We start from the raw sequence: 25,058 nt of genomic DNA, 5'->3' as shown, positions 1-25,058 counted from the left end.
AACATATCGAGTGTTAATCATACGATAAAATAGTCTGTTCTGTGTGCTGCCTTTTATGAGATACAATAATTTTTACCACCGCTTGATTCCCGAAGAGCAGGAAAGAATTCGAACGCGCCGCGAGTGATCCGTCCTTGAATATAACAACCAATATATCAAGAATGAAAAGAGATATAATTCCGGTCTCAACTTTAAATACAATTTAGGCATATTGTTTACATTTCATACGCAATAATGTATGGCCTTAAATGAACTACACGGGAAGTCTACGCAATGTGATTTTACCTCTGCGAAATCTTAAAAATTTCGTGGAGCCATGTACTCAGTTTCGTGCAGCACAGTGACTATGAGAAATAACGAAAATAAATTCAGACCTTCATCGAGCAAAGATATCAAGCTATAGGATGCGGAAGAATGGAGTTTTTTCACCGCATAGTCCGCAGCTCGTGGTCTTGCGGTAGCGTTCTCGCTTCCTGTGCACGGGGTCCCGGGTTCGGTTCCCGGCGGGGTCAGGGATTTTCTTTACCTCGTGATGACTGGGTATCGTGTGTTCTTCATCATCATTTCATCATCATTGACGCGCGGAAGTCGCCGAAGTGGCGTCAACTAAAAAGAACTCGTAATACGGCGGCCGAACTTCCCCGCATGGGGCCTCCCGGCCAACAATGCCATACGATCATCATCATCATCATCACCGCATAGTTTTCTTAAAATCGGGTGATAAATATTTCATAGCTACCATCGCGTCCGCTCCACAGCTTTGCCGAGAAGACACGTGGTTTGTCGCTCTCACTGTCGCGCGTGCTGTAGCGATACGATTCAAATAAGTTTGAATTCAAACGTCGCCAGTTGTAGCAGAAACAGGCAGCGCACGGACGTCGTCCACATAGGACACTTCCGTAACCATACATGAGGTGGTGTTTCGTCGTTTGAAGCTGTCGCGCTGTCGGTCGGTTCTGTCGCTTACGTAGGACGCGGCCTAAACAGTACACTACTGCACGATGTGTTGGCTGATCTGGGGTGTCTCGCCACAACTGCAAGACAGGCCGGACACTTTTTTTTTCCTTTGAGGAGAAAGTCCTTCCATACTGCACCTATTGTGCGGATTTTATTAGCTGTCTCTAAGTAAGTCGGGGCAAATCGAGGCCTGGTGGTTTAGGGCCGGTGTTTAGGTCAATTTGTATTCCTGGTGTTGCTTGCTGGATCCCCACTTGTACCCCTTAATGCTGTATAGCAAATCTTTCCTCAGGCAGTTTTATTGCCGGTTGTCTGGGTTTTAGCGTGCCAGATGTGTCATTGGTGACACAGTGAAAAATGGAAACTCGGGGCTGTTCAATAACGAAGCTCCGTAACTTCTGAAAACAGGTGGAGAAATGTGGCTTAGAGATGGGAACCAGTACGTGGTGTAGTTTTTTGATAGCCTGTAATCGTATGTACTGTATTGAGGCGTGGTTTGTTTGCTGTTTAGCAAATGAGGAACAGCGGAGCGTTGCAGCTGTTGGTCCCATGTAGGGCAGTATTCCAGCAGCGACTGAGTAACGCGGTAGCATCGCGGCCGAGGGCGGTGCTATCGTTGCTAGAGTACTAAATGGTTCAAATGGCTCTGAGCACTATGGGACTTAACATCTGAGGTCATGAGTCCCCTAGAACTTAGATATACTTAAACCTAACTAACCTAAGGACAGCACAGACATCCATGCCCGAGGCAGGATTCGAACCTGAGACCGTAGCGGTCGCGCGGTTCCAGACTGAAGCGCCTAGAACCGCATGGCCACACCGGCCGGCTGCTGGAGTACTTCTTATTATTTGTGTTTTACTGTCCCTCTTATACATCGATAAAAATCTCGTACTAGACTAATTTGGAACCACCCTATCGAATGAGCATGTGAAATTCCGCTTAAAAATCGTTTTGTTTGTAACGAGACACAAACTAACGCTTTCCGTTGACCCTGGTTGGGCGTCGCATGAAACGTGTGACGAGCAGTGTTTATGTGAGCCGACTCCATCTGCACATTGCAGGACTTCAATTGCAAATATCTCCGGAAACACCAGAGATAATGCGCCTGACGACTCTTACGAGAGGCGCCCAGTATAACATGTGGACATAGCCATTTTGTAAAATATTGTAAGCATTACGCTGTAGCGTTCAGCGTGGAGTGCGTTTGTTGCGTAGTGAGGGGCTGTGTGCGAGAGCGGCCAGCTGCCATTGTGAGCGACGGCTGGGTCCCGGAACCGCGTACTCGCAGACCGCAGCCACTGTTGCGGAAGCTGTGCTGTCCCCGTTTGGCGAGGCGTAGCCAGCCAGCGTCCTTGGCGGCCGACCTGTCGTAGCCGCGCTCAGCACATACTGGCGCTCAGGAATTCGCCTGCGCTCGAAACTCCACGCACCGTAGCGCAGCACAGTTGCCTTGCCGTGACAACTCGGAGGCTTGGCCTCTCTCTCTCTCTCTCTCTCTCTCTCTCTCTCTCTCTGTGTGTGTGTGTGTGTGTGTGTGTGTGTGTGTGTGTGTGGGAGGGGGGGGGGGTGTATGGGTGGGTGTGTTTCGGCAGGGACGACGCTGGCGGGCCAGACATCGGCGTCACTACCCTGCCTTTGCTCGTCTTTGTTTGTTTGCTCACATCGCAGGCAGCAGTTCGTTTACCTTCAGATCTGCCTCCCGATTGAAGCAACACAAAACACGAGCATTGCATATACAGCACGATTACGTGCGACGGAACTCGCGAAATGCGAAAATCGAGTTTTTGAAACTCAGTTTTTGCTGCTGTTTTTCATATAAGGGCTGAATCAATATCGCTAGCCCCTTCATTAATTTTTCGTGTGTCACTTGTTTTACCCGGATGACGGTGACACCTGCAGGTGCAGGAGGAAGATGTTCACGCAGCAATATAACTGAACGGCTTCTGGTGTGTAGCAGAGGATACTTTGTCAGTTTTTGCTGCTGTTTTTCATATAAGGGCTGAGTCAATATCGCTAGCCCCTTCATTAATTTTTCGTGTGTCACTTATTTTACCCGGATGACGGTGACACCTGCATGTGCAGGAGGAAGATGTTCACGCAGCAATATAACTGAACGGCTTCTGGTGTGTAGCAGAGGATACTTTGTCTACAACTATCACTTCACCTCTTCCTGTTGCAGTCATGAAAAGTTTGCGGAAAGAATGATTCTGGTTGTGAGCTCGAATATACGACAATGATGTGTCTGAACGTCTGAGGAAGAACGGCAGCGAAAATCAGAGAAGGTAATCATGTTGGATGCTGCGATCTGGAATGAAGCCGACATTCAGGCTCATCCTAAAGATGTTCCATTGGGCTCAAGTAGAATTTCGGACGGGTTCAAGCTATTTTACGAATGTTGCTGTCCAAAAACCAATGCCTCACGAATACTGCTTTATGACATGATGCGTTCTCATACTGGTACTGTCAGTCATTGTCTCCGGACTGTTCCTGTTCTGTACGCAATACGCAGTGCTGTAAAATGTGTTCGTATCCTTTTGAATTTAGCGTTTTCTTAAGCATAATAAGGGGATCATAAACGAACCATGAAAACAGTCCCCTTGCCGTAACACCACCTCCTCCGTGCTTCAGTGCACATGATGGCAGATAACGTTCTGCAGGCATTTTGTAAAACCCTTCCATAGGATTGCCACATGATATAGCGGTAGCATCATTCATCACTCCAAATCACTCGTTTCCAGCCATCCAGTGCCCATTGACACCTGAAGGGCGGATAGAAGCGTGTGGCTTATAGCGAGCTGCTCTACCTCTATTGCCCATTCTTTTTAACTCCCTACGCACAATCATTGTGCCAGATGGACTACTGATAGCACTTTGGAAAACCCACGAGTCATTCCTTCCATTGATTTCATGTGATATTGTTCAGTCACCCGCCACAATGTTCGACGGTTTCTGTCCGTCAATCCATGAGATCAGTCTGGGCTTGGTTTCGTTGCGGTTGTTCCATCGTGTTTCTTCACAATTGGGTCACCATCATTCGACATGCAAAGCCTCAGAATGTTGAGACGTCTCTATGGATTTGTTACTCAGATGGCAATCACTGATTACTTCACGTACGAAGTCAGTGAGCTCATCTGGCCGATCCATCCTACTGTTAATACTTACCCATTGAGAACACATAGCTCCACCGCCTCCTTTTATACTGGCGGATCTGCCTCTCGTGACGTCTAGTGGTCAATTTCTGATAACATAGGAATGTCCGGATACTTTTGATCAGATAGTGTCTCCGCGCTGCGCAATGGCCCTGTTGTAACGTCTGACGCTGCCGTTTATTTTCCGTGACGTTCTCATGCTGACTAACCAAGTTTGTGCCCAATCGTTCAGTTCTTCTTTGAATTTTCTGCACTTCCTAGCGGTGTATCTAGCGCAACTACTGACGCGCCGTTGTGAAATGTTGCATTCGGTTACACTAAAGGAGCGCCATTAACAAAGAAGTGTATGGTTGTCCGCGGCGCTTGTGTCGCCACAGCCGCCGCATTGGAGTCTCACGTTAACACATTGCGGACGGATCCCCCGTTTATTCGTGTTTCGTGCGGTTCTAGGCGCTGCAGTCTGGAACCGAGCGACCGCTACGGTCGCAGGTTCGAATCCTGCCTCGGGCATGGATGTGTGTGATGTCCTTAGGTTAATTAGGTGTAATTAGTTCTAAGTTCAAGGCGACTGATGACCTCAGAAGTTAAGTCGCATAGTGCTCAGCGCCATTTTATTCGTGTTTCGCACGGACCTCGAGATAACTCTTGTTATCTACACCCTATATGTATATGGCATCTGTTGTAATGTATTTTAACTATTTCATCTATTTAGGTGTTTACACCAGTATTCAGTGTAACAAACTTGATTGCTTTCATCTACTTTTTGCTTATTTAGCGCTGTGATTGTATTTTGATATTTCAAATCGTTACCATTTTCGTCTTAAAAGTTCCTCCTGGAGATGGCCTTATTCAGAAAACAGGACGAATCTGAAATACTTTCGAGGGATTTTGACGATGATCATTCAGATGTTCCTAATGAGAATTAAGATCAAGACGACTGTATGAATGAGTTTTTTATCGTTCTGAGGACGATTTCAGTGAAGTGACTTCATTAGACCCGTAGGGAAGCATAGGGTGGCAGTGTTTACAAATGATTCAGACAATAAAAGTGGTCATTCTGTTTTTGTGAATGACTCGTTTTTCCATAATGGTTCAAATGGCTCTGAGCACTATGGGACTTAACATGTGAGGTCATCAACCCCCTAGAACTTAGAACTACTTAAACCTAAATAACTTAAGGACATCACACACATCCATGCCCGAGGCAGGATTCGAACCTGCGACCGTAGCAGCAGCGCGGTTCCGGACTTAAGCGCCTGGAACCGCTCGGCCACCGCGGCCGGCCTTTCCATAATGTTAATCCTTTCGAGACGACGCCCGAGTGACAGTAAGCCAACGTGTAGCATGTGTTGTGTGGGACTAACAAAACACGGCGGCATTTTCTCTTGTTTATGGTTATTATTTTGTAGCGAAGAGTCGCTCACCACACGCAGCGAGTCACACGTTTGACGATTTTTTTTTTTTTTTTTTTAATGGGAGAGTGGAAATGAAAAGAGTGCTAAGTGTACGAACTTCTAGCATGCTGGAGTAGCTTGACTCAGCAACGTCTGTCGATCAGTCGAACGAAACCAGTCCAACTTGCAAATATTTTATTTTTCATTCGATGACTAGTTTCGGGCTGAGACCCAACTAATTTCGGGCCGAGACCCATTTTCACATCAACACAACGAAGTCGAAAACGGCATTTTTGAAGGTGTCAGAATATATGTAATGTACATTTACTGTGCAAACAGATCACTCAGTTAAAGATAATTATCTTTGCGTAAATATATATTACAATTTTTTAAAAATCTTCCGAAATTTTCGAGATTTTCCGAGATTTTCGACTTTGTGAAGTTGATTTGAAAATGGGTCTCGGCCCGAAACTAGTCTCGAATGAAAAATAAAATATTTGCGACTTGGACTGGCTTTTCATTCTATTGAGTTCTAAGCGTGTTTTTTTTTTCAAAAAATACGTACACAGTGCTATTGTGTTTTCGGTGGTCTGCTGCATGTTGCTAGACTTCATGCAGGTGCCAAACCACGGAGTAAGTCTTTTATATGGGGCATGGTCTTTGTGCCAAGCTGCGCTTCTTTCTGGAGTTCTAAAATTTAATAGGTATTGGAACTGATTTTTGTTGCCTGCAGTTGTAACAGATAAAAACATAGTGCTATGTCTCTGTACGTGTATTATCACAAATACAGCGTAGTGCCTCAATATTAATGGCACTTGGAACAAAAGTTTTTGTCCTGCTACTTTGTCGAAAACGACGTTTTTGAGACCATCATTGTGTACAAAATACAAGATGATTCTTGCAAAGAAAAAAACAACAAGCCGCCTCTGTTAACAATACTGTTTATTTACACAAATAGTACCGTTACCGATTTGTAACTGACAGTTTCATATTCAGACAGCCGTTCATGTTTATATAACTTTAGTTGTTTTTTACATTAGTTCTTGGAAAAAACAACGAACAAGCAAAGTTAAGAAAACAACATGTGCAATATAAACGTAAACAGCCCTCTGAAGGTGAACCTGTTGGTTCGAAATCGGCAGCGGCGCCATTTGCGTAAATAAATAGCTTTCGCTGCTACATAAATGCTGTCAACATTACATACTGGGGGCGGCTGCTAACCAAATGTTGGTGCTTGAGCAGAAAGACGACGTCCCAGCCAATATGAAATAATAGTCATTCGATTTTTCGAAAACTAATAGGGAAAAAAATTGATTTTTGCACATCTTACGTCTGATATCTTCACTCGATAAAGGACTGAATTTCTTTTGCACATCTTACGTCTGATATCTTCACTCGATAAAGGACTGAATTTCTTTTCGTTGTATGCCATCATCTCACGTAAAACATTGCGCGAAATTTTAAAGATTTGTAGAGGTAAAATCGCATTGCGTAAACTTTGCTTAAGATTGATTTTAGCTCATACATTGCAATAAATGAAATGCTGATAAGATATAGAAATGTTGTTGTCATTGTGGTCTTCAGGCCGAAGACTAATTTGATGCAGCTCTCTATGCTACTCTATCCTGTGCAAGCCTCACCATCTCCGAATAACTACTGCAACTTACATCTTTCTGAATCTGATTATTGTATTCAACTCTTAGTCTCGCTGTGTGATTTTAACTCCCCCCGCCGGCCGCGGTGGCCGTGCGGTTCTAGGCGCTGCAGTCTGGAACCGCGGGACTGCTACGGTCGCAGGTTCGAATCCTGCGTCGGGTATGGATGTGTGTGATGTCCTTAGGTTAGTTAGGTTTAATTAGTTCTAAGTTCTAGGGGACTGATGACCTCAGAAGTTAAGTCCCATAGTGCTCAGAGTCATTCTAGTCAGGTTGTGCCACAAATTTCTTAGCTCCCCCGTTTTATTCAGTACTCCCTCATTAGTTGCGTGATATACCGATCTAATCGTCAGCATTCTTCTATAGCCCCACATTTCAAAAGCTTCAATTCTCTTCTTGCCTGATCTGTTCATCGTCCATGTTTCGCTTCCATATACGGCTAAACTATACACAAAAACTTTCAGAAAAGACTTCATAAAATTTAAACCTACATTCGATGTTAATAAATTTCTCTTCTTCAGAAACGCTTTTCTTGTCCTTGTCGGTCTACATTTTATATCCTCTCTACTTCGGTTTACTGACCAAATAGCAAAATCCATCCTCTACTTTTAATGTATCATTTCCTAATCTCATTTCCTCAGCTTCATCTGATTTATTCCACTACATTCCTTTTTTTTTTTTTCCTTATGTTCCGCCTTTCAAGACACAGTCCATTCCGTTCAACTGCTCTTCCAAGTGCTTTGTTGTCCCTGACAGAATTACGATGTCATAGGCAAACCTCAAAGTTTTTATTTCCTCTCCCTGGACTTTAATTCTTTTTCCAAATTTTTCTTCCGTTCCCTCTTACTCAATATACAAATTGAATAACGTAGGCTACAACTCTGTCTCACTGCCTTCTCAACTACTGCCTCCGTTTCATGCCCTTCGACTCTCATAACTGCTCTGTGGTTTCTGTACAAGTGTAAATAGCCTTTCTCTCGCTGTATTTTAGCCCTGATACCTTCAGACTTCCAAAGAAAGTGTTCCAGTCAACGTTGTCAAAAGCTTTCTCTAATTCTACAAAGTCTATTAACGTAGGTTTTCCTTTCCTTAATCTATCTTCTATGAGAAGTCATAGGGTCAGTATTGCGTCGCGTGTTCCAACATTTTCCCCGGAATCCAAACTCATCTTCCCCGAAGTCTGCTCCTACCATTTTCACCGCTCTTCTGTAAAGAATTCGTGTTAGTACTTTGCAGCCATGACTTATTATATATTATTCTTGAAGTGGAGGATACTTCGCCTGTCTCGTATATCTTGCACACCAGGTGGAAATGTTTTGTCATGACTGGCTCTCCCAAGGCTACCAGGAGGTCTGACGGAATTTCGTGTACTCCAGGGGCTTTGTTTAGAGTCTTTCAGTGCTCTGTCAAATTCTTCTCGCTGTATCATGTCTCCCCTCTCATCTTCAGGTACGCCGTCTTCCATTTCTATAATACTGCCTGCAAGCTCATCTCCCTTGCATAGTCCCTCTTTATATACTCCTCCCACCTTTCAGCTTTCCCTTCTGGTGCTTAAGACTGGCTTTCCATCTGACCTCTTGATATTTATACAGCTGCTACTCTTTTTCCCAAAGGCCTCTTTAATTTTCCTGTTGGAGGTATCTATCTCTCCATTAGTGAAATACGGTTCTGAATTCTTACATTTGTCGTCTGGCCATTCCTGCTTAGCCATTTTGCATTTCCTCTCAATCTCATTTTTTATACGTTTGTATTCCCTTACGCGTGTTTCATTTGCTGCATTTTTATATTTTCTGCTTTCATCAATTAATTTTAATATCTCGTGTATCACCTAAGGCTTTCTACTAGGCAGTGTCTTTTTATGTATGGTGGGTGTGGTCTTTGTGTCTATTTCGGCTACGATAATGCGTTCAAAGTGCTGTTCATAGTAGCTTACCGACTTTACCATATTCTTAGTGATTATTAAAGTTACTCCTGCATTACCCTATTTGACTTTGTATTCACAACCCTGGAAGTCCTGTTCCTCCTGCCACTGAACTTCACTAATTGCTTTATGTTTAACTTTAAGCGATCCATTTCCTTTTTTAAATTTTCCAACCTTCCTGTCCGACTAAAAGACCTAACATTCAACGCTTAGATCCGTAGAATGCCACCTTTGTTACTACCGTTGACATCCTCCTAAGCAGTCTCCGCCCGGAGATCCGAATGGGGGACTATTTTACCTCCGGAATATTTTACCTAAGATAATGCCGTTACTGTTTAACCATACAGTAGAGCTTCACGCCCTCGGGAAAAATTACGGCTGTAGTTTTCACTTGATTCCAGCCGTTCGCAGTACCAGCACAGCAACACCTTTTTGGCTGATGTTACAGGGCGAGATCGGTCAATCATTCAGATTGTTGCCCTACAGCAAGTGAAGGGGCTATTTCCGCTCTTCAGGAAATAAAACTTTGTGTGACCTCTCAATAGATGTGTTCACATATCGTACGGCTATATGTATCACTGAGGAACTCAGACATCCCACCTGTTTCTGCGTCCTAGAACAAAAACAAAAAAAAAAACAAAAAAAAAAAGAAAAGCTATCTCACCAAAGGCAAGGTTCATGCTTTGTGGGGGTTGGGAGTGGGAAGATATCGAAATATTATTTAAAATTGATAGGATAACGATACCTCACTTCGTTTTCTAGTTATCGTATTTGATATCCGACGGACGGTCGCGCACAACGCACGCACTCCCGTCCTTGCGCGTCGTGAATCACATGGTCACAACGATAGTCATATTTCCTAAATGATACAAGATATCTAAACGAGGCTGTTTGTAAATGACAAGACACTATAAGGCAGATATGTTGTACTATAAATACTCGAAACTTTTTTATTCACCGAGATATGGAAGTAGCTCGACCGCCGCAGTGAGAGGTCGGCGGGTCAGGACACGTACATGTGTCTGTAGCACTGTAGGAAAACTTCCTTATTGCCTCCTACAACCAGTCAGTTTTCTGGTATGGCACTTAGAACTAATAAAGTTTTTATTTTCACACTATGCAACCGCTCGCTCATCGATAGATCTGTACCTACAGATTGGAAAATTGCGCGGGTCGCACCAGTGTTTAAGAAAGGTAGTAGCAGTAATCCATCGAACTACAGACCTATATCATTGACGTCGGTTTGCAGTAGAGTTTTGGAGCATATACTGTATTCAAACATTATGAATCACCTCGAAGGGAACGATCTATTGATACGCAATCAGCATGGTTTCAGAAAACATCGTTCTTGTGCAACGCAGCTAGCTCTTTATTCGCACGAAGTAATGGCCGCTATCGACAGGGGATCTCAAGTTGATTCCGTATTTCTATATTTCCGGAAAGCTTTTGACACCGTTCCTCACAAGCGACTTCTAATCAAGCTGCGGGCCTATGGGGTATCGTCTCAGTTGTGCGACTGGATTCGTGATTTCCTGTCAGGAAGGTCGCAGTTCGTAGTAATAGACGGCAAATCATCGAGTAAAACTGAAGTGATATCAAGTGTTCCCCAGGGAAGCGTCCTGGGACCTCTGCTGTTCCTGATCTATATAAATGACCTGGGTGACAATCTGAGCAGTTCTCTTAGGTTGTTCGCGGATGATGCTGTAATTTACCGCCTAGTAAGGTCATCCGAAGACCAGTATCAGTTGCAAAGCGATTTAGAAAAGATTGCTGTGTGGTGTAGCAGGTGGCAGTTGACGCTAACTGACGAAAAGTGTGAGGTTGATCCACATGAGTTCCAAAAGAAATCCGTTGGAATTCGATTACTCGATAAACAGTACAATTCTTAAGGCTGTCACTTCAACTAAGTACCTGGGTGTTAAAATTACGAACAACTTCAGTTGGGAAGACGACACAGATAATATTGTGGGGAAGGCGAGCCAAAGGTTGCGTTTCATTGGCAGGACACTTAGAAGATGCAACAAGTCCACTAAAGGGACAGCTTACACTACACTCGTTCGTCCTGTGTTAGAATATTGCTGCGCGGTGTGGGATCCTTACCAGGTGGGATTGACGGAGGACATCGAAAGGGTGCAGAAAAGGGCAGCTCGTTTTGTATTATCACGTAATAGGGGAGAGAGTGTGGCAGATATGATACGCGTGTTGGGATGGAAGTCATTAAAGCAAAGACGTTTTCCGTCGCGGCGAGATCTATTTACGAAATTTCAGTCACCAATTTTGTCTTCCGAATGCGAAAATATTTTGTTGACTTTGTGGACTTGTTGCATAGGTAGGAATGATCATCAAAATAAAATAAGAGAAATCAGAGCTCGAACAGAAAGGTTTAGGTGTTCGTTTTTCCCGCGCGCTGTTCTGGAGTGGAATGGTAGAGAGATAGTATGATTGTGGTTCGATGAACCCTCTGCCAAGCACTTAAATGTGAATTGCAGAGTAATCATGTAGATGTAGATTTGTCTTAATCACTTTTTGCGATGATGCGGTGAGCAACATAATCCTATGGTACGAGAATACCTTCAGTTTCTTTAATACAAATCAGTTTTGTACAAACAGAGCAACACTATTTTGCGGTCTCTTTTTCCCGTTTCCACCCGTCAGTGGGACTGGTGAAATTTTGAGAAAGGCCAGTAGCAACGTCCGGGTTGAACCCTGGCCATGTAACAGCAGCCGGTATATCAGCGCAGAAGCAGCTGCGGCGGCGCACGTCGGCGAGTCGTGCCAGCACCGGCGGCGCGTGTAGGAGGAGGCAACGGCCCTGCTCCTGCTCCGGCCTCTGCCTCTGCTTCTGCTCACCCGCAACCGCCCACGCAGTCCGGCGCCTGCTGCCGCCGCGACGAGGCGGCCACGCGCGCGTCGGCGGCAAACGCTGCATGGAAAATCACTCCGCAACTTCTGCACTGCAACGAACAGCGAGCGGCACCGCACTGACAGGGAATAGTCTGTTACTAGTGGCCCCCAGAAGAGAGGACATCTTCATTACTTTTTAGTGCTACTGTTCTTGAAAATTATCACACAGGGAAAGGCAGAGAGAGAGAGAGAGAGAGAGAGAGAGAGAGAGAGAGAGAGAGCAGCACACACACACACACACACACACACACACACACATATACATATATATTATCACTCCGTCTTCAGGCCACGAGTGGCCTACCGGGACCATCCGACCGGCGTGTCATCCTCAGTGAAGGATGCGGATAGGAAGGGCGTGGGGTCAGCACACTGCTCTCCCGGTCGTTATGATGGTATTCTTGACCCAAGCCGCTACTAGTCGGTCGAGTAGCCCCTCAATTGGCATCACGAGGCTGGGTGCACCCCGGAAAATGGCAACAGCGCATGGTGGCCCGGATGGTCACCCATCCAAGTGCTGACCACGCCCGACATCGCTTAGCTTGGGTGATCTCACGGGAACCGGTGTATCCACTGCGGCAAAGCCGTTGCCATATATCCGGTTCTCAGCCTTGGTGCGTTTTGAGCAACTTGCAGCACCGTGCACACAATCCGTTTAAAGACGTTGACAGTAATTTCAGAATATTGTTGGAACGTTCTACCAATCGTTCGTGTCCTTGACGATAGAAGCCCACTCCTCACGAGCTCTTCTACGATTTCTGTGCGAACGTCCTCATTGCTGGAAAATCTATCGCTCCAGATATTCTTTTAGCTTACCGAAAAAGTTGTAAATCTCTCGGTACAAGATCTGGATATACCATTCAGCACCATATTGCTTGTAACTGTGACATAAAGTCACGCCGGAAGAAAGCGACCATATTGCAAATCAGTAGGAGTACTGCGCAATTCCGATATTTGTCACTAAATAAGAAGCCACCAGCTGATAAACCTTGACATTATTTGACGCGTTTATAGCAAATAAAAATACAAAGAATATGCAAGTGTATCAAACTACAAGTATCGTTAAAATGAAATAGTTCAAATAAACATCAAGAAGATCTTGGTGATCTGATATATAAAGACAGTATGAGAAAAGCAGTGGCAGACTAAGTGATTACCTACAACGCGATAGCCTGGAAGATAATTTGAGCCACCAGAGGGCGGTGATCAGAACAAAAGTAGTGCCACGTAGCGATAAAAGCAAAATTTTTATTTCTTTTCCATAAAAAATGTAATATAAAAATTAAACTTTTACAAAAGCTCACAACGTGCGACTACTAAAGTGAACGGAGAATAGAAATATTCAGCTATAGAGAAAATACCATCAACAAAAATACATACATACAAAATGACAGATAAACAGAATAAAAGTCGTTTGTTTCATAGTGTCTTTGTATATCTGATCACCAAGATTTTCATGGTCTATATTTCACGATGCGTTTAGTTTCATACTCTCGTATATTCCTTATAGAGTTACATTTTCTGTTATTTGCTATGTATTTCTGGTTTGCAGACAGATTGAAGGTGGCTTCTGTCCGAAACGCGTCAAATAATGCTACTGGTTCATAAGCTCGTGGCTTCTTATTTAATGGCCTTTACAGCAATTGTACAGCACTCCTACTGAACTGGCGTACAGTCAGTATGCCTCCAGAATTTCACGTTGAATCTGTGTGCAGTTTAGACGGTTTCCTCACAGAATCGTACTGGCCCGTGTGCTTCAACCTAGGAGTAAATTTAAAGTCGCCGCGCCATTTCACTGTACACTTGTGATGCACCTGTTATCCATACCTCAGCAGAAATGTCTCTGTAAAAAATCCAAAATATGTACACTGTTCTGACAGTCTACCACCCTCGTTGCGCAATGATCTTGGCGTGGGACGACAGGTGTAACTAACTCTCTGAAGTCGCTACGTTCATATCTTTTGTGGTGTCATCAGACTACCTACTGGTTTGAAGGCGGCCTGCCATGAGTTCCTCTCCTGTTCCAACCTGTACATTTCAGTGTAGCACTTGCACCTCAATTATTTGTCTAATGTATTCCAGTCTGCCTTTCCCTACAGTTTTTATCCAACAAATCTTCCTTAAGTGCCGTGGGGAGTTATTCCGTGAACACATGTCCTATCATTCTGTACCTTCGCGGATTCAACGGAAAGCCATCTAATTTATAATCTTATCAGTTACTCATTTTCAACATCGTGCCATAGCACCGCATTGACTCCCTTTTTTCCGGTTTTCCCACAGTTCGTGATTCACTGTCATCCAATGCTGTGCTCTGAAAATATGTTCTCAGAAATTTCTTCCTCAAATTGATGTCTGTGTTTGATACCAGTAGACTTCTCATGGTGAGAAATACCCTCTTCCGCAGTGCCAGTTTGTCTATTAGGCTGTATCCTCCTTGCTTCGTCTATCATGCGTTGTTTCACTTGCCTGAGGGCGATATTTGTCGCTCAAAGTAGGTTTGATTCTGAAACATGCAGAACTAGCATTCTTATAAAACGTTGTGAAACATTATTATATGTGTACTGTTTTGTTCAAAATATTGTTTCTGTGAATAATTTTATAATACCTTATTTACTATATGTCACAGCATGATTTCACAATTGTTCCCGCTGTTTCCGGAATATTTTCTGCGGTGTTTTTGTTCCCGTTTCATACATCATGTCATCTGCAGTTGTATGATTGGCTGCTAGTAAACCAACACAAAAACGTGAACTTATGTATATATCAGCGTTACGCAATTGGGATTCACAGTAATAATAATTGGAACAAAAAAATACAAATATAATAATGTTTTACAATGTTTTATAAGTATGTTATTTCTGCATGTTTTACAATAAAGAGGATACAGATGATGGCGGTACTTGTCGCTGAAACTAGGATAGGGGAATAAATTAATAACAAAAGTGTTTTGCATCAAGGCGGACACACAATCCCAAATTGTTGTTTTGGCATACAAACACGGACCAATGGAAGAGTTTCAAAATAAAATTATTAAACTGAATATTAGCTCCAAATTCTAGTATGACGTAAACTACTGAAATAATACACGCCGGGAAAGCTCGCAGGAATCGCGACGTAACCGACAATCATAGTTATAGTTCAGCCAATTTGCACTATATATTTATAAATTATACAACCTTTCTCGTCAGTCACTCTATCTATTAGGGGAAACCGTATCAAAATTCCTCTAGCAGTGCCTGGGATTAGTTTTCACGTGGCCGACGATAAGTATCATTGGAGTCATTCTAATTCTATCTTTGTAACAAACTGAGGAGAATACTGTCGGCCAAACCATTCTATATTCGCGCTTCAGATGCAGTCGTGTCATCTAGAATAGTTACTATGGACTCTCTCTAAAATTGAATCTGCTTTATGGTTAAGAATAATATGAAATGTTGCGTCCTAACATATACATAATTTCGTGGTCACCCCCGGCCCATGTTTCCGTCATACACAATTTTCTGCACCACAGGACTTTGGAAGGGACAGTAAGATCAAGGGACAGTAATATCTTTGTCCCCTGCACCCAATAACAGAGAGTTGAAGCTATGAAACTGATGTTGGACTGTGCTAGTGTATAGTGGATGTTTATTTAGAGTCCGCAGCTCGTGGTCGTGCGGTAGCGTTCTCGCTTCCCACGCCCGGGTTCCCGGTTTCGGTTCCCGGCGGGGTCAGGGATTTTCTCTGCCTCGGTGTTGTGTGATGTCCTTAGGTTAGTTAGGTTTAAGTAGTTCTAAGTTCTAGGGGACTGATGACCATAGATGTTAAGTCCCATAGTGCTCAGAGCCATTTGAACCATTTGTTTATTTAGATCTGTTGTCACTTGCTGTGTAACAGTTCTTAGATTCACATTCTGGAGGACAACGGTTGAGATTCTCTTGTGCTCACACATAATTTCCCTAAATCGGTCCAGGCAAATGCTGTAAGAGTTCTTTCAACAAGGGCACGGCTGACATCCTTCCCCTTCCTTTCGTAATCCGAGCTTGTGCTCCGCCTATAATACCCCGCTGTCGATGGGGCGTTAAACTCTTAATCTTCCTTCGTTAGATGTTAGATTCTATGCAGTTATCACTGATTTCAAACTGTGCATACTTTCCAGCACATAAGGTTTTCTGCTCGGTATTTAGTACTGTATCTGGGTTTGGTGGTACGGTGGGTAAGTGACAGATTCCAAATCCAAAGTACAAGTGCAGGTTTTGAGCCTCTGTGGATCCTCTTTCTGTCACTTACCAATTGTTTCACTCCTACCCATGATTAGTTAAATGAGAGAAAAGTCAACCTGCATCTTGATTCGGAGTCGACGTTAAAATGTAAGTCCCCCCCCACACACACACACACCAATAAATGGCTAAGTCAGTCAGTTTAGAAGTTAGAGGAAGACAGAGGCATGCCACCAGTGTAGCGCCATGCCCAGTAAAACACCGCGTCGTAGAAAACAACTCTTCGGTTAGAGATTTTGTTTTGCCGCCGCCGCCTCCGCTGATGTTGCATTCTCTTGATTTTGTTAGGATATCTCTGGGTTAAAGAAACAATCTATAAGTGTACCAGAAATATGTTCTTTTGGAAACTTTGATAGGTGCCTTATTTCGTGAAACCTGTTTAACGCAAATGAAGTGCAAAAATTGAAATGCGTTCACATGGTTCTAAGCGACACCGTGATGACGGAAGACCGTCGCAATGAATTTTCTTTGACATATCGTTTCCGATAAACAGATTTCATCATTTTTATTTGTATGCCCTGTATATTTGGGCGTTATTCTCACGAGCTGTTCCGAGACTCCGAAAACTCCTCTCTATGAGACACAAAAAATCCTTTTACAAGCCGCTAGCATAGCAAAGCAACGGAAATTCACTTGAATAGAAGTGGATGTGTTCCACAGTTTATATCATCGACCAGGCGAGCTGTTAAACATGTTTCGGTGCTGGGAACTGAAGCGACGGGGCGGACGTTGCGGTATGTGACCGGCACGAGCTGGTATGACATAATCCAATGACGGGCGCTCAGTCTCTCTGTCCACTTAGTTCTTGCTGCAACTGGGATGTCACGGCTTTCTTTAGCCAGTGACATTTCTCGAGAAGGCACATAGCCAGCAGGCCAGTGGTTATGTCATTCACGTTTCACATTCACCAATCTCACTGATAGCTATGCACCGGGGGCTCTGTGTAGCGCAGAAGTTTTTGATATTTTGAATTTTAGAATGTACTATCGACTACAGTACTTAGGACTTCCATTTGGCTCGACGCATTTTTTGGCATTTGATAATAGTCGTAGTAGTCACTGATATTCTGACAGTTACGGGCATAGGGGATCAAATGTGCGTGCTTTTTCATTCGTACCTGCACAGGCCACATCAAGTGATTCCAGTTTGCGGTTCGAATTCATCAACGCTATGTGGCCTGCATATGTTATTACTTCAGTCTACTGATTTACATTCTTCAGGAATATTTTATAAGTAGGTTAATAAATGGTGACTGCAGAAGATAAGCGTTAGTAAATTTGTTTCATGAAAATACGAGGAAATCACTGTAAAAAACTGAGTACTGCTGGGCTTCGTCTCAGACATTACTTGTTTCTCTGATCATTATTGACGTAGAGAGGGGGCGGAAACGGTGAGAAGGTCACGAGGAAATGAAGTCCTAGCTGACGGCAGATCAAGGAAATTCTTTGAAGATGCAAGGCGTGACTGTTACTATCAAATCGTGTGTTGTCGTGACGCTGTGCAGCGAAATCTCTGCAGAAGTTTGAATTTACAAGACAAATGCGTTTATAGTTGTTCTCACAGGAATCGCTGAAACTTCAGATAGATGGAGCGAGATGACTGTCTTCTATTTCTTTCAGAAGTTATTTTACACTTTTCATATATTGCTGTACATAGGCAGATCCTCAGATTTTTAATAGTAGTTGATTCTATAAAGTAAAAAAAAAAAGTCAAGTTTCATGGGATGACTAGCTGGGAGACTCCGAAGAGCAGGTTCTGCCGCCTAATGGGAAGGGTTTTCCCCTATCTTTCGCGCTCGCGGGCACCTTTCCGTTGCGAAGTATGAGAGCTACAAGGTCTGTTCAAAAAATTCCAGAACTTTGCCCACAAAATTTTTCTTCACTTACCTTTTTCTTATTGCGCGTGGTCTCCTTTGAAATACTCTCGTCCACAATTGATTCACCGCTCCTAACGCCGTTTCCACTTCCGGAAACAGTCTCGGTAAACCTCTTCCTGGATCGCGCGAAGCGCTGCCTGCAAATTTTCTTTCATCTCGTCTATCGTTGCAAATCTTCGTTCTTTCAACGAGGTTTTCAGCTTTGGAAATAAAAAAAGCCCGCAGAGGCCAGGTCTGAAGAGCACGGAGGATGGGGGCAGCACAGCAAGCGATTTCGTTTTTTGTGCTCCTCACAGATTGCGAGGCGAAGGTCTTTCTGGTCTTGTCTCATGAGCCGTGGGACGATCTTGGCGGCAACAGGATGCATTCCAAGATGCTGTTTCAGGATTTCATGACATGATCCAACTGAAGTGTTACTTTCTTCAGCAATCTCTCGGACATGATCGTCGTCGGTAGACGTCGAAGGTCGTCCTGAACGAGAGTCATCTTTAACTCCCGTCCGGCCATTTTTAAACCTTGTGAACCATTCGTTAACACCGAGCACCGCTTAAGCACTCATCAACGCAGGCTTTCTGCATCATTTGGTGCGTCTCGAAGGTTTTCTTGAGTTTCACACAAAATTTAATGCAGACGCGTTGCTCTTCTAACTCTGCCATCTCGAAATTGGCAAAATGTGCGACACAACGCTCTACTCAATACGGCACTGAACAATAACTAACGGACATACAACAACGAAACTTCGGGCAGTTACATTAAAAACAGGCGTGTGCAGAGACGCCAACCACATTTCGCTCCAACAGACCACCGATTCGTACGCCCTTCTGACATTTACAAATTGTTTGGTGGGGGCTCTAGAAATATACATATGTAGATGCTTGCGCCACAGAATGATTGAATGGATCTCACTATTTCGATAATTATTTAGCTGAGATGAGGCGCCTATGACAGATATTAACTGTCAAATGAATTATGAATTAATTTGATAACCCTTCGATTTTGTGATCTGCGCAAAACGAAGTAATTAATACAGTATAGGCTAGATTTGTTCCTGTATATCTTCAGTGAAGCGAAGGGATAAATTTTACGAATATTTATGTGAAGCCCTTACACTTCAAGTAAAAACATGAAATTTGGGAGGAGGCACCTTACTAAACCCTTTAAACAAGAAAACACAAAAGTTTAAACCATGACGGAAATGAATCACGGAAATGGACAAGGAGAGAATTGGAAAAGCCTTAACCTTGCCTGGCATTTCACAACGAATAATTTCACGGTAAATTGACAACATCGCTGAATATATTACAGAAATATGTTTGCCAGCTAGCGGAATTTACCATGAAAAAGGTAATGATTTGCTTCCTGCGGACCAGTCTGTTTTCCACGTGGCGTCTTCTCGTGTCCAGCGCTCCAATAAAGCTTGAGCGAAGCGGAACAACCATGTCAACTCTTCAATCATTATTCCCACGAAGATAGCCACAAGTGGCTCTTTATATTGTATACACGACTGCTGCACGCACCACGTGTAATGTGGGAGAGGGGTGAGAGAGAGATCGCACTTTAACTTGTGGAAGGTCAGCAGTTGGCAAGGTGTGTCGGAATCGATAGTTGAAGGAGCCAAGTTATTCACAAGCGCCAGAGGAAGCAAAACGCGGTACGCAGAGACGCGTTGCGTGAGATGCCTCAGCGCATGTACAGAATTCATACCGTAAATAATAAATATTAACATGAAGTTGCCCGCATCTCGTGGTCGTGCGGTAGCGTTCTCGCTTCCCACGCCCGGGTTCCCGGGTTCTATTCCCGGCGGGGTCAGGGATTTTCTCTGCCTCGTGATGGCTGGGTGTTGTGTGCTGTCCTTAGGTTAGTTAGGTTTAAGTAGTTCTAAGTTCTAGGGGACTTATGACCACAGCAGTTGAGTCCCATAGTGCTCAGAGCCATTTGAACCATTTTTGAACATGGAGTTGCGTCTCTTCGACACCTCACAAATTGTACTCTGAATGGCCGAGGTGCGTCTCTTTGACACCTGATGCCAAATGAACATTGTGATTATACTTTGATTGTGATTATACTTTGAATGGCCAAAAGTCATGCAAAGGCAGTGTGACACGTTTGGTTTCCGGTCGCTGAAGCCTGTGCGGTACATTTTTCTTTGTATAGTCGTGGCTGAAATGGATTGCCAACACCCGCCACTCAAATCGACGGCGACCTGACTATCAATACACTACCGTGATCACTGCGTCGAAGTCTGTAGCAGACTGTTGATATGCAATGTGCACACTTGCTGCATACGCCGTATCTAATCGCAACATTTGTGCGTCGTGCACGGCATATATGCAAATGAGAGAAACGTTCCCGTGACATTTAATTTACCCCCCCCCCCCCCCCCCCCCCGAACTTAATCCACAGTGTTACCGATTTACAATGTATACTGCATCCGAGGATAAGTTAAGTTTCAAATGGAAGGAAATGAACCTCTACTAGTGGTCCTTGGGGGGCACTACCAGATATCACCGAATATTTATTTACTAGCGTTTTCTCTGCGGCTTCGCACGCATGCCTGTTCAGACATATACACTCCTGGAAATTGAAATAAGAACAGAGTGAATTCATTGTCCCAGGAAGGGGAAACTTTATTGACACATTCCTGGGGTCAGATACATCACATGATCACACTGACAGAACCACAGGCACATAGACACAGGCAACAGAGCATGCACAATGTCGGCACTAGTACAGTGTATATCCACCTTTCGCAGCAATGCAGGCTGCTATTCTCCCATGGAGACGATCGAAGAGATGCTGGATGTAGTCCTGTGGAACGGCTTGCCATGCCATTTCCACCTGGCGCCTCAGTTGGACCAGCGTTCGTGCTGGACGTGCAGACCGCGTGAGACGACGCTTCATCCAGTCCCAAACATGCTCAATGGGGGACAGATCCGGAGATCTTGCTGGCCAGGGTAGTTGACTTACACCTTCTAGAGCACGTTGGGTGGCACGGGATACATGCGGACGTGCATTGTCCTGTTGGAACAGCAAGTTCCCTTGCCGGTCTAGGAATGGTAGAACGATGGGTTCGATGACGGTTTGGCTGTACCGTGCACTATTCAGTGTCCCCTCGACGATCACCAGTGGTGTACGGCCAGTGTAGGAGATCGCTCCCCACACCATGATGCCGGGTGTTGGCCCTGTGTGCCTCGGTCGTATGCAGTCCTGATTGTGGCGCTCACCTGCACGGCGCCAAACACGCATACGACTATCATTGGCACCAAGGCAGAAGCGACTCTCATCGCTGAAGACGACACGTCTCCATTCGTCCCTCCATTCACGCCTGTCGCGACACCACTGGAGGCGGGCTGCACGATGTTGGGGCGTGAGCGGAAGACGGCCTAACGGTGTGCGGGACCGTAGCCCAGCTTCATGGAGATGGTTGCGAATGGTCCTCGCCGATACCCCAGGAGCAACAGTGTCCCTAATTTGCTGGGAAGTGGCGGTGCGGTCCCCTACGGCACTGCGTAGGATCCTACGGTCTTGGCGTGCATCCGTGCGTCGCTGCGGTCCGGTCCCAGGTCGACGGGCACGTGCACCTTCCGCCGACCACTGGCGACAACATCGATGTACTGTGGAGACCTCACGCCCCACGTGTTGAGCAATTCGGCGGTACGTCCACCCGGCCTCCCGCATGCCCACTATACGCCCTCGCTCAAAGTCCGTCAACTGCACATACGGTTCACGTCCACGCTGTCGCGGCATGCTACCAGTGTTAAAGACTGCGATGGAGCTCCGTATGCCACGGCAAACTGGCTGACACTGACGGCGGCGGTGCACAAATGCTGCGCAGCTAGCGCCATTCGACGGCCAACACCGCGCTTCCTGGTGTGTCCGCTGTGCCGTGCGTGTGATCATTGCTTGTACAGCCCTCTCGCAGTGTCCGGAGCAAGTATGGTGGGTCTGACACACCGGTGTCAATGTGTTCTTTTTTCCATTTCCAGGAGTGTATTTCACAGATCTCCTCCTCCTCACTCTTTCTGATCATCTCCTCATTTCCAACCTCTGATCATTTTCTCCTTACCTTCCTCTGACTAGCCCCTCTCCTTCCCCCCCCCCTCCCCACTGTGTCCATCCACTCCTCCTACCCTCTTATGCCAAGTCCCTCACACCCTCTCTCTGTCCTTCTCCTCCTCCCTTCTCTCTCTGCCTCTGCATCTCCTCCTACACCTGTGTCCATCTCATATTCCTGCCTCTCTGTCTACCTCATACTCCTGCCTGTCTCTTTCTCCACCCTCTCACAATTTGTCACCTCCTCCCAACACAGTTCAGCCATACCTATCTGCACATCTAGCCCCTGCAACACATACCCGTACTACCTGCATTACATGCCTGTTCTGCAGAACACCTTACTGTCAGGGGGTTTTAAAACAATTTTCAACTGTATCTCAGCTTCTACAGTAGCTAGGAGGTTCTGACCCTCACAGTGGTGATTTCCAGATAGCAAGTAGTATGTGTATGAAATTCGGTTAAGATCGATCCAGTGGTTGAGAAGGAGAAGCTGGGACACAGTTACGTATACCTACATATTTATTTAAACATGGCTGCAGTTGTGTTGTGGGTAGAGCACTAGACTCTGACGATGGAGGTCTGCAGTTCAGTCTCGGATAGAGGTGGAGATTTTTTCCTCATTCCAGTCCCTCTGGGATGTCAGATCCACTCAGCCTGCTAGCAAGTGAGTACTAGGGATCTTTCCCAGGGGTGCAGCTAGTTGGGGTGCTATATTCGCCACCCACCCTTTCCTAGTGCCAATATCAAGAAAGGTTGTATTCTGCCTATAGTTAGTCAAGTAGGCTGGTCACAGGCTTGTGCCACAGGCCCTACCTGTTTATTGAACGTGGTCAGATTGGAACCTTCAAAAATTTAATCCATGTAGTACATTTTACATCACAGACAATAATGATGATAATAATAATACTTACAAACAAACTGTAATGTGAGTTCTATGTCATTTATAGTGCATTTACATTATTGGGCGATTAGGATGTACGAACTGGATTACATTAACCCTTTTGTTGTATGCATCTGGAGTTGCGTTGGTTTATTGAGAAATGTTTGAATCACATCATGCAAAGGATGAGAAGGATATTGCGTTAATGAAGTGCGATTTAGCGTGTAGTGGTTGGCTGAAGAATGTAGTAGACTGGTTCAATGCGTCCTTTGGTGTAAGAATGTACGTAAACAGCAATTGTACCTTTTTGGCGATCCTCCATTTGGCACTAACACACAGTCTCTATAAACATCCTTAAAACGACGTATTAAATCGTACGCATTAGGCTTATAACTCTTCCATTACAATACCAACAGCTGACGCGTTGTCCTTATAGCCATAGCATGTTATGGGCAGTTGTACCTCTGGCGATATGAACACTGGAATGAGTACATTGATTGAACAGGTTATTGGTAAACGACAAGATGTATTCTTGCCATTTTGTTCTGAATGTGGGTTTGGAGGATAAGTAGCCGTACTTATACTCTTATTCTATTTGAAGAGTTCGAATTGGCTCGATGGAGGCGGTATTCGTATATTTAAAGTGCATTGTCGAAGGAAGGCCAGTCACTGTAAATGTCACAAAGAAGCCTGGCTCTAATTGGCTCTAAGCACTATGGGACTTAACATCTGTGGTCATCAGTCCCCTAGACTTAGAAGTACATAAACCTAACAAAACATAAGGACATCACGCACATCCATGCCCGAGGCAGGATTCGAACCTGCAACTGCAGCAGCGCGATTCAGGACTGAAGCGCCTAGAACCGCTCGGCCACAGCGGAAGCTTGGTCTTACAATCGCGCATAGAGGTCTAGTTATATTTCTATCCAATGAAATGAATATTGGGACGAGGCGTTATTGTCGCGTATTAATGTAGTCTATGCTGTTTGTCACATCGGGCATTGTTTGTAAGTGTGGGAGAAGATTGAGACGGAGGAATGTCCTGATGAAGAGGTCCCGTTGTGGGAGGTTTCGTCGGATGAGGAGGATGAAGAATCGGCGCATAAGGGCGAATAGTGTCTGGAGTCGTCCACACGTTACCGCAGTTAGATTGGGGAAGATATCTAAATGGAACACACAGTTTATTGACATATTTAATACCGAGTTTAATTATGGTGGGAAAATTACTAATGAAGAAGGCCTGCAGACACACAGAGACAAACGATGGTGTAAAGAATACGGGCAACACAACCACAAATAAATGGCGTACAGTGACCTACCCCCGTTAACTCGCACACGAAACAGTTAATATATTCATTTGTAGTAATTGGACACACTGGTTTTAAATATCTTTAATAACTGCGAACCAGGTACGGACGCTATGGCCGCACACATGAAGAATTTATTTGAAACCAGAGTTTGATATATCTAAAATCGTGTGGAGTAAGTAGTGATGTATTCAATAATTATATATACTTATAATAATAATCCTCAGTCTTTCTTCTTTGTTTTCTTATTCTTTTTAATTCAGGTCGTACGCTTTTGCCTGTTACGGTGCCCACCTGTTCCTTGGCCTTCTAGACGTCTTTGGCCTACCGGATTGTAATTCCTATCTTTGTAAGGTAGTCTGGTGCAGCTCATCCTATCGAGATATTCTCTCCATTTACTTCACTTGTCTCCAGTTCTGTTTATTATGTTAAATATGTTTAATTCCTCCTTAATGTCGCTGTTTTTTAATCAGTTTTCTCTGGTACAGTCTTTCGCAGCCGTATGAAATCTCATTTCAGCTATCTGAATCTTACTTTCTTGCCGTTTGTAAAAGACACACGACTCACTTCCATAGAGTAGTGTGGAATCGATCATTACGTTATAAAACTACATTTGTGTTAATTTTTGTGCATTATTTCTAAGATACTTGTTTATTGTTTCATGTATGTTTCCAAATTGTCGTACTTTCTTACATACAGGAC

General features: G+C 44.4%; 1 protein-coding gene and 1 pseudogene across 2 annotated transcripts in view; one reads left to right on the top strand and one right to left on the bottom strand.

Annotated features, from left to right (window-relative positions):
- Positions 1-25,058, top strand: part of LOC126258120 (phosphatase and actin regulator 4B) — a 781,085-nt gene that overhangs the window by 215,319 nt on the left and 540,708 nt on the right. The window lies entirely within an intron of this gene.
- Positions 12,456-12,573, bottom strand: LOC126206275 (5S ribosomal RNA; annotated as a pseudogene).

This window comes from Schistocerca nitens, chromosome 1 (assembly GCF_023898315.1).
Source record: "Schistocerca nitens isolate TAMUIC-IGC-003100 chromosome 1, iqSchNite1.1, whole genome shotgun sequence".
Lineage (NCBI taxonomy): Eukaryota > Metazoa > Arthropoda > Insecta > Orthoptera > Acrididae > Schistocerca > Schistocerca nitens.
This window is presented reverse-complemented; position numbering and strand designations above follow the sequence as displayed.